The 13,552-nt window shown below is 41.7% G+C and overlaps 1 pseudogene; it reads right to left on the reverse strand.

Annotated features, from left to right (window-relative positions):
* Positions 1 to 598: 598 nt before the first annotated feature.
* LOC127441218 (alpha-2-macroglobulin-like protein 1) overlaps positions 599 to 13,552 on the reverse strand; it is a 104,008-nt pseudogene continuing 91,054 nt past the window's right edge.

Consider the following 13,552-nt stretch of genomic DNA (forward strand, 5'->3'; position numbering starts at 1 on the left):
CCATGGTTTTTGGTTGGCACAAATGGTTAAATCACCATGATGCAAGACAGAAAAGCAGATGTGTACCTCAAGATTACTGCACATTGTCCTTTGAGTGACAATGTTGACTAGAGACAACATCAAATGTAGTACGTCCCAGGGAAATTTAGACTAGGACCAATAATAAGCTTACACCGCAGTCCACCAGATTTATAGCACAACCTCTGTTTGCAAGCTGTAAACCTGGCTCATGCATGTCAATGGCTAAAATCAGAAAATATGATACATTCTGGAAAAAGTCTGAAAAAGATATTAATGGTCACCTTCCTCAGACACCTACAATTCCTTTTGAGATGAAGGGACACCAAAGAGTAGCATTTATTAAATGCAGTGAAAGTGCATCAAGACAGCTCACATTTCAGATAAAGCCACATTTTAAACCATTGTGTAAACGTTTTTCCCCCCCACAAGAATGGAGTTCTCTCTTACCCCCCCACCCAAAATAATAATAATCTCTCCATGGACTTTGCATGTTGCTCTTTAATCTACTGTAGTGTCATGTACACTAATGGGACACACGTTGTACACATTTTATTGAATTCAAAAGCAAATGAGAGTCTCACACACAGGGGGAGTATGTAGTCTCAGACTGGTCACCTTAGAGAAAGAGAACAGCAAATTAACTCAAGGTACACATGGAATCATTGACAGCAAATCACATTGATAATGCCCTACTTGGTTCATAGTAGTCATAGACCTTGATAACAACTGGCTTGATATTCTTCACTTGAAAATCTCTTGTCAGTTGTAGGCTGTAATGGAGGAATATCTTTTGGAACCTGCAAGACAGACAGGAATATGCACGCAAACCCATGTGCATTCACAACCTTTGAAAGCGCCAGTCTCTTACCTCTCTCAAATACACTATGACATGATCCCCATCATAAATCAATACGCTCCACCAGTGGTGCATATGAATTGGGTGGAGTTCCAAGCTGTTGAGGAGAATTCCCAGATTAGTTCTTTTCGCAAGTCGATCAGTTGACTGATGTGACAAGCAAAAATTGACAGTCAATCCAAACACTCAAAACCAACCATTGAGGTGTCTGCTGTGAACCCTGATAGGATTTTAATGTCCACAATTGCCATATTGGTATTTGCTTGCATCCCACTGTATCTGAAAGAACAAAATCCATTATTTTCTGGGCTCAATTTATATAGATCAGAGGTGCCCCAAACCTTTTCCCTACAGAGGGCCAAGTAAACATTGCATAACCAAGGGCCTTATTCACTTCTGAAAATGGGGTGAATTCCCCTTTACACAGCTCATGTGGGGCATTTCTCCCCCCCCCCCCATTACAAGAAGGTCAGTCATCCTTGTTATCCTTTAAACAAATCTTAAAATGGCATGTTGCAATAATTATAAAATTGCATGTTTTTACATTAGTGAATGGCTACTGAAACGCTTCCTCATTTCGGCTATTAAATTAACATGCCTACAAATCTAGTGCACTGACACAGGAGTAGATTGCATTGCTCCAGATTTGGAATGAGCTCTTTAACCCCCAAGGTGATCTGAGGGTAATAAAATTGGAGAAGACCAAACCCCTTGAAATGGAAAGTGATAGAAGCCAACATGCAGTACTGACCTGCACAGACACACAAGCAGAGCCCTTCACATCAATACTGTATTTGCCTGGAATGTTCTTCAGTGGCTTCTCCTGGTACAGCAGCTGGTTGGTCTTCTTCACAACAAATTGGTATGTTTCTCCCACTGACGATATGGTTACGGTGCTGGATCCACTCGAGCGGAAACCTCTGGCATACAAAGACAGAGCCTGAAGAGCCACCACTGTATCCTAAGTCATAACACAATCATTAGAACATGGCAATACATGGCATGTAGAAAATTCAGGCAACTCAGTTCCTGGAACCAAAGTCTCAAAGGTATACTTGGCAATAGCACATTCAAGATTAGTAGTTTGAGAAACCTGAGTGGAGAAGAAACCTCCAGAGGGATTCTGCTGCTGCACAAGCCAGCGGACAATCCTGTTAGCATAGCTGAGGTCAGCTGCTGAGAGCTGATCTACAGTGAGAACAGCTAGAAGCACAAACGATCTGATCTCCACTTCCAAAGAAAGAGATGACTGTGCACCAGATACAGTCGGAGACCAGCAAAGACCTCCTGAATAAGAGAGAGAAAAACTGGCACACTAAAGAAACATTGAGGTCCTCTGTCTACAGCAAAGGCTACAGGTGTTTCTCACCAGTTGTGATGGCAATATTATCCAACTTTGCTAAAAGTGTCTGATGAGTGTTAGTCTCTCCAGCGAGGCTGAAAGCGTAGGCAAGCAGAGCAGTGGTGTAAGTGCTCGTTATATTCCCAACGACACGCCTCAAGCAGGACAAGCCCCCGACAACTACTGGATCCTGTATTAAAAAGCGCATTCAAATAAACCCTGCTTGTTTGCATGCAATTTATTAAGTTCATACCTGTAGATTTACTTACAGAGACTGGAGTTTGCAGTTCAAGCAAAGTTATCATAATGTAGGCAGTCATGGTCACATTATCATCTACACCACCCTGCAAGTAATTAAAGCAAAAATTCCACTTCCTTGACCACTGGATTTGAAACCCCCCCCCAAACAACATTTAGACCCAGAGTTAAAAGGTGCATTACATACCTTCATTTTATGGTGGTAAAGAATTCCCTCTTGTGCAAAACAGCCATCTGGACCCTGCCTACTTATCAACCAGTTCCTTGCACTCAAGATAACATTGGGATCAATAAATGTGTATCTGTGCTCTGCAAAAACACCAGAGGACAAATTAAGTCAACCTGGAAGGAGAGAATTAGTTTCCTATTCATTGGTGCCATCTACAGACTGACATTGCTATAGGTGGAAGAAATCCTACACTCACCATGTATTCCCTTGACCAGTACCAAACGCACTGTAAGAACCATCTGAATGTCTGTAGTTCAATTCTCTCTGGTATCCTGTTTGATAGTTATTAAACATGGGCATTTGTTCCAAGACCAGCAAATTCCAAAAAAGGAATCTTCCAGGTACAATTTAATGAATAGTCAAGACGTAAACAGTGCGACTTGCTGACCTTTTCTGTGTAAAAGTGTATCCAAATTTTTGTATACTGTAAACTGTATTTTAAAGATAATTTTGTAAAAAATCCAAATAACTTTACAGATCTTTATTGTAAAGGTTTAAACAATGTTTTCCATGCTTGCTCAATGAACCATAAACAATTAATGAACATGCACATGTGGGACGGAACAGCTTACAGATGGTAGGCAATTAAGGTCACAGTTATAAATACTTAGGACACCAAAGAGACCTTTCTACTGCCTCTGAAAAACACCAAAAGAAAGATGCCCAGGGTCCCTGCTCATCTGCGTGAGCGTGCCTTAGGCATGCTGCATGGATGCATGAGGACGGCAGATGTGGCCAGGGCAATAAATTGCAATGTCTGTACTGTGAGACGCCTAAGACAGCGCTAAAGGAAGGACAGCTGATCGTCCTCGCAGTTGCAGACCACACGTAACAACACCTGCACAGGATCGGTACATCGGAATATCACACCTGTGGGACAGGTACAGGATGGCAACAACAACTGCCCGAGTTATCAAATCAAATCAAATCAAAATCGAATCACTTTTATTGTCACACAGCCATATACACAAGTGCAATGGTGTGTGAAATTCTTGGGTGCAGATCCGAACAACATAGCAGTCGTGACAGTGATGAGACATATACCAATTTACAATAAACATCAGATTAACACAACACAATTTAAATTCTAATATACACATAATTACACACAACACAATATACAATAATAACATACACTGTACAGTATACAATACACACTATATAGATACATTATTCAATAAAAAAAGGATATATATTGTATATATAGAATGTACAGTTGGTTGTATTGTACTGTATTGACATTCACATATGTGTTCCTTTTTTCCAGGTGGGAGAGAGCAGTGTGTATTGTAGATGCAATGGCATCATCAGTGGAGCGGTTATTGCGGTAAGCAAATTGCAATGGGTCTAGAGAGAGAGGCAGCACAGAGCAGATGTAATCTCTGATTAGTCTCTCAAAGCATTTGCTGATGATGGGGGTCAGAGCAACAGTCATTTAAGCAATTGATTTTGGATTGTTGTGGAACAGGCACAATGGTGGATGTTTTAAAGCATGTGGGGACTACAGACAAAGAGAGGGAAAGGTTGAAAATGTCCATAAAAACACCAGTCAGTTGGTTCGTGCACACTCTGATGACGCAGCCCGGAATGCCATCTGGACCCGCGGCTTTGCGGGTATTCACCCATCGGAAGGATCGGGTTACATCCGCTACAGAGACGGAGAGTGAACTAACCTCTGTAGCTTCGGCCGCGAGAGATCTCTCCGCGAGGGCGGTGTTATTTCCCTCAAAACGAGCATAAAAAGTATTTAGCTCATCTGGGAGAGATGCAGCGGTGTTCATGGCGGAGTTTTATTCCCTTTATAGTCCGTGATGATGTTAATTCCCTGCCACATGCTTCTAGAGTTGGTGGTGTTAAACTGTCCTTCAATCTTGTCCCTGTACTGGCGTTTTGCTGTTCTGATAGTTTTTCAGAGGGCATAACTGGCTTGTTTATGCTCCTCCGCGTTCCCAGAATTAAAAGCGGAGGTCTGCACATCAAGTGCCGCGCGAACATCATTATTAATCCATGGCTTCTGGTTCGGATAGATCCTTATTGTTCTGGTCGGAACGACATCCTCTACGCACTTTCTGACGAAACACATTACCCTATCAGCGTAAAGCTCGATGTCGTCATCAGAGGCGGACCGGAACATCTCCCAGTCCGTGTGATCAAAACAGTCTAGTAGCATAGAGTCTGATTGGTCCGACCAGCACTGGATCGTTCTGAGGGTGGGTGCTTCCTGTTTCAGTTTCTGCCTATAAGCGGGCAGAAGCAGAATGGAAGAGTGGTCCGATTTGCCAAATGGTGGGCGTGGGAGGGATTTGTAGCCATCCCGGAAGGGAGAGTAGCAATGGTCCAAAACCCGGTCCCCTCGTGTGTTGAAACTGATGTTTTGGTGGTATTTGGGTGCGACTGATTTGAAACTGGCTTTATTAAAGTCCCCGGTCACAATGAACGCGGCCTCAGGGTGCACGGTTTCCTGCTTGCTTATAATCCCATACAGTTCCTTGAGTGCCTGGTCTGTGTCGGCTTGTGGTGGGATGTACACAGCAGTGATAATGATCGCTGTGAATTCCCTCGGTAGCCAGAATGTTCGACACAGAAGCATGAGAAATTCCAGATCAGGAGAGCAGAAAGACTTGATAGAATGTACGTTCCTCTGATCACATCAGGATTTGTTGATCATAAAACATACACCACCACCTCTGCTTTTACCTGAGAGGTCTTTCGCTCTGTCCGCTCGGTGCACGGAGAACCCCGCGGGTTCGATGGCTGAATCTGGAATCTCCGCAGACATCCAAGTTTCCGTGGGGCAGATAATGCAGCAGTCCCTCGTCTCTCGTTGGAAAGAGATCTGCGCTTTCAGCTCGCAGAGCTTGTTATCCAGAGACTGAACATTTGTCAGTAGAATACTGGGTAGCGGGGGTCGACTTGCGCGGCGTCTTACTCTGATGAGAACGGCGGCTCTGTTTCCCCTTTTCCTCCTGCGTTTCCGCGGCCGGGCTGCCCAGACAAAGGGCTCCGCTTGCGTGTTTGTAAACAGTGGGTCGGCATTGAGGAATTTGAAGTCCGGTTTACGGTGTGTAATTGCTGAACCAATGTCCAGAAGTGTTTGTCTGTTGTAGACAATAAGGCAGACAACATCCAAGAAAAAAAACATATGAATTGTAAACTAAACAAACAAAACACTACCATGTTGTGTCGGATCTCGCAATGCAGCAGCCATATTCATCGCCATCTTGAGTCCTTTTTCCAACAATCCCTCCATCAGTGCTCAGACTGTCCGCACTAGGCTGAGAGAGGCTGGACTGAGGGCTTGTAGGCCTGTTGTAAGGCAGGTCCTTACCAGACATCACCAGCAACAACTTCGCCTATGGGCACAAAACCACCTTCGCTGGACCAGACAGGACTGACAAAAAGTGCTCTTCGTGGACGAGTCGCTGTTTTGTCTCACCAGGGGTGATGGTTGGACTCTTGTTTATCGTCAAAGGAATGAGCGTTACACTGAGGCCTGTACTCTGGAGCGGGATCAGTTTGGAGGTGGAGGGTCCGTCATGGTCTGGAGTGGTGTGTCACAACATCATCGGACTGAGCTTGTTGTCATTGCAGGCAGTCTCAACGCTGTGCGTTACAGGGAAGACATCCTCCTCCCTCATGTGGTATCCGTCCTGCAGGCTCATCCTGACATGACCCTCCAGCATGACAGGACGTTTCTTTTTTTGCTGAGTTTATATGGCAGAAGTAGGAAGATTAGTATGGGTAGTATGCCATCCTGCACTCAGCCTGAGATAATTGCGCATATGTTCCTGTGTTTACTGACAAGGGCACATGTATCAATACTCAAAACAATGATAATGCAGTTATTGGTTTGCGACAAAGTCCAGTGTAACGACGTCATAAACTTTAGTAAAAAATATGAATTTGATAGCGTAAATAAATCATTAGGCTATATTTATTTCTTGATATACACCATAGATGAGATTTGGTGTGTGTATACATAACATGGTAAATATAGACCTATACATACAAATTTATAGGCATACAAAGTAGCATAGTTACATTTCATACTACAAGATAATTCTGTAGGTAATTTATAGAGAATCTTAAAGGAAACACAGAAAAAGTGGCCAAAATAAAGAGAAAAGGATAAAGAGTTGTAAATAAATTAAATGCAGAGGAGGGTAGTAACGCGCTACATTTATTCCTTTATATTTATTTGAGTAACTTTTTGTGAAAAAATTTACTTTTATGAGTATGTTTTATGGTGGGTACTTTTCACTCTTAAGTAAATTTCTGATGAAAAAATGTACTTTTACTTCATTACAATGGGTAGCGTTCCTGGTTTTAATTTAATAAGTGTTAATAAATGCATAATTTATTGAAATTTTTGAATGGGTCTCCTAGGACAGAGGAACTTCACAGCTGCACACTGTCACTAGAGTCATGTTCAACACTATAGAAGCAAGGGTGCAAAACAATCATTTCTTCACTCCACACAATGCCTTCATTTTACACCAAGACAAGGTTAGATTTCAAGATTAAAATTGCAGCTCTAGCTAAAGAAAACACGGTGAGTAAATTTGAGAGATTGTGACAATGTGGGCTTGTGGTGATACTGTGGGCTCTTATGACCTCAGTTTTCTAAGCATTTTTATATCAGCGCTGCAACATATCAGTGCCTACTGTATTAATCCTTGTAAACATCCATGTTAAGTGCAAATGTTTTGCCCTAACGATAGCAAAACTGAGCATTTCCTGCACGTGCAAGGTTGGCGCGTTCACAGTGTTTGACAGATGTGGGCGGCTTTGTCTTATGGACAACAAGCTTCCAAACACAATTTACCCTTATTGTACAGAACTAATTGTCTAAATTCTTTCGACACTGACAATGCTGGACCGTCGCTGAACTAAATTCACGCAGGACGTAAAAAGCTGTGAAATAATGACAGATGGCATGAATAAAGCATGATCTTGCTGCAGTGTATAATTCAACATTATATATATAACTTGGGACTGTGTGACATTGTTCACGTTTTTCACTGTAATAATTACTAGAAAAAGGTTTCCAAACTTCTCTTCTAATTGACAGATTTGTCCAAATCTGAGAAGCATACTTAAAGTGATAGTTCACCCTTTAATTAATATTATATCATTTCCCCACCCTCATGTTCTTCCAACCCCGTGAAACTTTCTGTATTCTGTGGAATCCCAAAGATGTTGGACAGAATGTTAGGGACTGACAGTCCCAGTCACCATTCCCTTTCAAAAAAAACAAAAAAAAAACAAAAACAATGCAGTGAAAGTAAATGATGATTAAGGTTAGCATTCTGTCTAACATCTCCATATAGGAATAATTTTTCCAAAATTGAAAATTCTCGTATAATTTACTCACTCTCATGCCATCCCAGATGTGTGTTATTTTCTTCTTCTGCTGAACACAAATATTTTTAGAAGAATATCTTAGCTCTTTTTAGTTTATACTAGAATGCAAGTGAATGGGTACCAAAACTTTGAAGCTCAGAAAGCACATAAGGGCAGCATTAAAGGAATTAAAATGACACTGGTTCAATCTAGGTCTTCAGAGGGGATATGATATGTGTTGTTGAGAAACAGATCTATATTTAAATCCATTTTTACTAATAAATCTCCTCTTTCACATTCTTCTTGTGTTTTTGGTGATTCAAATATTTGTGCATATCGCCACCTACTGGGCAGGGAATAGAATTAATTGTTAAAAAAGGACTTTATATATTATAAAGTTATAGATATTTATCTGTTTCTCACCCACACCTATCATATTTGTGTTCAACAGAAGAAAGAAAGTCATACACATCTGGGATGGCATGAGGGTGAGAAAATTAGAGCATTTTCATTTTTTGGTGAACTTTCCCTTTAATTTGATGCATGGAAGAAAGAAGTCATATGGGTTTGGAACAACATGGTGGTGATTGATGACAATTTCCATTATTTACAATTATTATTATTATTATTATAATTATTATTATTAATCATTCTGTAATGCATGTTAAATGTGTATCATGTACTGGAATATAGGAGAGTAAACATCCAGTACATTATATGTGAAAGTAACTAGTTACTCACTATTTGAGTATTCTTTTTATTGGATACTTTCTTACTCGAGTAGTTTTTAACATTATTACTTTTACTTGAGTAATATATATATATATATATATATATATATACTATATATATATTTTCTTTTTTTTTTTAAGTGATTGTACTTTTACTTGAGTAAAGTTTTTGGCTACTCTACCCACCTATGATTAAATGTGAAAACTTAATTTCAATATCACTTACTTTTGATTTTGCAACTTTTTTTATTATTTCAATGCAGGGGCAGACTGGTGGACTTTTCCTGGTGGGCTGGCCATGAAATGGAAATGGTAACGGATTACTCTTCATTTTTTAGTAATTTAATTACAGTTATTTATGATGTACTTGTGTTACATAACTCTATAGTCTTTCAACAATTCTATATTAAACAATATTGAACTGAAAATCATAATTGAACATCTATAGAGAACATTTGTTTTCAAATTCAACGCGGCCCCTTTAAATGCATTGGCAGTATGCCTGCCCGCATGAGCCCACGCCACTATGTTGAGAAATCGCTCAAGTGAAAAGATGTCGGAAGATACGAGTAGTAGTTTTACTAAGGGTACTTTTACACGACAACGATGTACTAAAAACTGAAAAGTTTTTCCTTTGCGTTTTTGAAAAATTTTGCGTACAGATGACAACGTTGTCGAAACGATCCCCGTTCACACGGATCCACGAAAACTACTAAAAACACTGTGTTATGCATGCCAGGCCAGTAGTTGACGATGTCACTTGGTAAAGAAACATTACGCGCCTGCGCACATAAGCATTCTTCCACAGAGCGGTGAATACAAACAATGAAGATGGCGGAAGCATCGAACAATTTTGTCTTGACGGACGATGAGGTTGCTTTATTACTACAATTACTTTGCTGGAGAAGCGTCAAACTCAAAATCTTGAGCAGCACAAACACAGTCCTGTAGTCCGGCATTGTAGTTTTGAATGTCTCGCGTGTTGTTTTGAAGTACTCGCGCACATGCCTATAGACTGATCTCTCAAGATTATTCGATAAACTCTGCTTATTTTTACCATCACTTTGTCTCCTGCCTTCTTCTGTATTCCCCCTACTGACTCTTGGGCTGGTAGGAGAGTAAGTTAACATAACAAGCTGTTGATGTTGACTGGTTTTGGATATCAGACAGATATATGATCTGATATATGGATATCTATGGATATCTTCTGATCGAGAGAGAGGTCTTGGATCTAACATTAAATTATCTAACATAATTATACATCTCAAATTGATGCCTATCAATCCATCATTCATTATATAACACATAATATGCATGCGCATGACATCATCGTTTTCACAAATTCACATTTTTGTATGTTTACACGGAGACGATAACGGCATCATTTTAAAAAACATGCACTTTGAAACCTGTTTTCAAAAGTTTGCGTTTTCAGGCCCCAAAATGCCGTTGTCATGTAAACGAACAGCCAAACGCATAAAAAGTTTTCCGTATTTAGTTGAAAATGTTGTCGTGTAAACGGCCCCTAAATGGAAATATCCCCATTACTAGGAGTTTATGGCAAATGCAGATCTGAAGCACAAGTACCTACTAAAGCACTTGACACGGCAACATAGATATACACTTTTTAGAGATCGCAGGGGCTGTTTACACCAAATGTGTTTTTGCGCACATCTGCACTGTTTCAACTGTTTTCTGATGTAATCACACGCTAGACGGATGTCTTTGACTGCTGCAGTATGTCTTGCTGTTTCTTTCGAGTCTTGCGCGGAACCGACGGATTTTAGACACCGTGTCATGTTAAAAAGACCTTCAATATTTAAAAATGCTCCTCGAGACACCTGCGTTCTTTTTTTTTTTGTTGTGCTGTGTCTAGCCTGTTTGTAGAGGACTCAACAATAAGGAAGTTGGAAGTGGGGTGGCAGTCCAGGTAAATCAAGTTTTAATGGTTCTTCCCAGTCTAACAAACAGTCTTTGGCTTTTCAGCTTCACAGCAGGGCATTTATGCTTCAGCTTCACAACAAGGTATCTAATTTAGCTTTAGTTATAAGAGACAACATAAACTCCTAAATATTTAAGTTCAGCAGCTTTGCAGCGTTTAGCTTCACGGAATGTCAGGTCTGTGCGACTGGGACTTTCTCTCCCTCACTGGCATTCTCGGTGGCCTTTTCAAGCCCATCTCCATCATCACTGTAATTAGACACAGGTGTTACATATCATTAATCACCAGGTGATGGCCCTTACCGCTTCCTCTCTCCCCAGTGACAGACACATGACCACGTCCCGCTCCACATACCCCCACCGCCCGACTCGGGCCCAGGCAATGTCCGGCCTGCTAACTCCCCCCCCCACCCCCATTCCTGGAGAGGAAATCAGCCACAACCATATGCGACCCTGGCCTGTGGACCACATTGAATTTGAAGGGCTGAAGTGCCAGGTACCAACTAGTGATCCGTGCATTGGTATCCTTCATGCGGTGGAGCCACCAAAGCGGGGCGTGATCCGAGTGGAGGATGAAGGCCCGCCCTAGCAGGTAATAGCGGAGGGTTAGGACCGCCCACTTGATGGCAAGACACTCTTTTTCGATCGTGCTGTACTTAGTCTCTCTCAAAGAGAGCTTACGACAAATGTACAGCATGGGGCGCTCCACCCCCTCCACCTCCTGTGAGAGCACGGCCCCCAACCCCCTCTCTGATGCATCTGTCTGTAAATGAAGGAGAGAGAGAAATTAGGAGCATGTAGGAGCAGCCCGCCACAGAGTGCAGATTTCACTCTCCTGAAAGCCTGTTGGCACGCCCCCTATTTAGTGAGATCAGTCATGGGGCTGGTGACATCAGAAAAATTAGGCACAAACCGTAATAGCCAGCCAACCCCATAAACTGTCTCACTTCCTTTTTGGAATTGGGACATGGGCAGGCCACCATCGCTGCGGTTTTATCAATTTGGGGTCGTACCTGCCCATGACTCAAGTGGAAGCCCAGATACCGTACTTCCACCCGCCCTATTGCGCACTTTTTCGGGTTTGCCGTGAGTCCCGCCTGCCACAGCGACCTCAGCACGGCCCTTAGATGCTGCATATGACTCTGCCAATCATTACTGTATATGATAATGTCATCCAGGTTGGCAGCGGCATATGCGGCGTGTGGCTGGAGGATCTTATACATTAGGCGCTGGAACGTGGCGGGAGCCCCGAACAGAAGAGTGATGAATTGGTGTAATCTGAATGATGTGGAAAAGGCAGTTTTTTCTTGGGATAATGGAGTTAAGGGGATCTACCAATATCCCTTAGTTAAATCCAATGTCGAATAAAATTGAGCCGCACCCAACTGTTCGAGCAGTTCGTCAATTCCGGGCATTGGGTACGTGTCAAATTTAGACACTGTGTTGACTTTCCAGTAATCAACACAGAACCGGACTGACCCGTCACTCTTGGCCCAATCACTGTGCGATTCTTCTATTTCCCCCATCTCAAGCATTGCCTGTAATTCGTCCCGAATCACATTTTTCTTGTGCTCGGGTACGCGGTATGGCCGACTACGCACAACCACTCTGTTTCTGCTGAACTGGAAAACTGTGGCATGAGATTTGACAGTTTGTCAAAGTATTTCTCTCTCACCTCTGTAAATGTATCACAGTGAAGGAGAAAGTGTGTCTCTGTCTCAACCTCACCAGTATCACAGTGAGCACAGACTCATTCTTCCTTTGGAAGCCATGTTTGTCTGTGTCTCCCTCTTTCTATGGACAGACTGTGATCACTGAGCCTGTATTTAGTGAGGATCTGTCTCTGTTTTGTATCTCTTACAGTGTAGAGATATTCTGGCAGATTATACTTTCTGTTTAGGGTCTGATAACATTCCAATTTGCTTTAGTTTTTACTTTCATTTTCCTAATGGTCCAAATATGAATTTTTGCTTTCTTTTATGATTTGGTTTGTTCTGATTTGGTTTGTTCAGGAGTGCTGGTCATAAACTGGTGTTTGTTAGTTGTTAGTGGGTTTGTGAGTTTCAGAGCCAACTGACAAAGGGGACTGGTTTTAGGCTTCAACACTTGGGTTTTAAGGGCTTCATGTTGCAGTGTGTTAGGGGAACTTGAATTTAGGTGTGTCCAGAATTTGAGGGATAATTTTTCAATATGTATAATTAGGGGGTATCTGCCTAGTTCGACCCGGCATGTATTAGTAGGTGTTTTTCTCTGAACTCTTAGAATGTTTCGACAGAATTCTGCATGCAAGGATTCTATAGGTGTTTGTCCCATCTAGAGTAATCTGCCACACATCCAAACCTCACATCCATTCAGAGCAATAGGCATAATAATACTATCAAAGATTTTACACCAAATTGTTACAGGAATGTCTATTTTGTACATTTGCCCTAATAGTATAGAATACTCTTCCAGCTTTCTCTTTTAGTGCATTCACTGCCAGACTAAAACCCCTGAAGCACCGATGTTTAGACCGAGGTAGTCATAAGTGTAGGGTGAGTTCTATTGCAGTGTTTCCCAGAGTGAATGTGTATATATGGTTTCCTGTAATCTGTCTTTTTTCTGGAAGATCATAATTTTTTTATTTTTTTTATTGACTGACAGGGCCCAGTTCTGACAGTAGTTCTCCAGCAGGTCCAGGTGCTGCTGTAGCCCTTGAGCAGTAGCTGACAGCAGCACCTGGTCATCTGCACAGAGAAGAAATTTAACTTCAGAATTATTTAGAGATGTTGCAGATTGTTCCAGTAGCACTGCTATCTCATTAATGTAAAAGTTGAACAGAGTTGGACTCA

Source organism: Myxocyprinus asiaticus, chromosome 5, assembly GCF_019703515.2.
Source record: "Myxocyprinus asiaticus isolate MX2 ecotype Aquarium Trade chromosome 5, UBuf_Myxa_2, whole genome shotgun sequence".
Taxonomy (NCBI): domain Eukaryota; kingdom Metazoa; phylum Chordata; class Actinopteri; order Cypriniformes; family Catostomidae; genus Myxocyprinus; species Myxocyprinus asiaticus.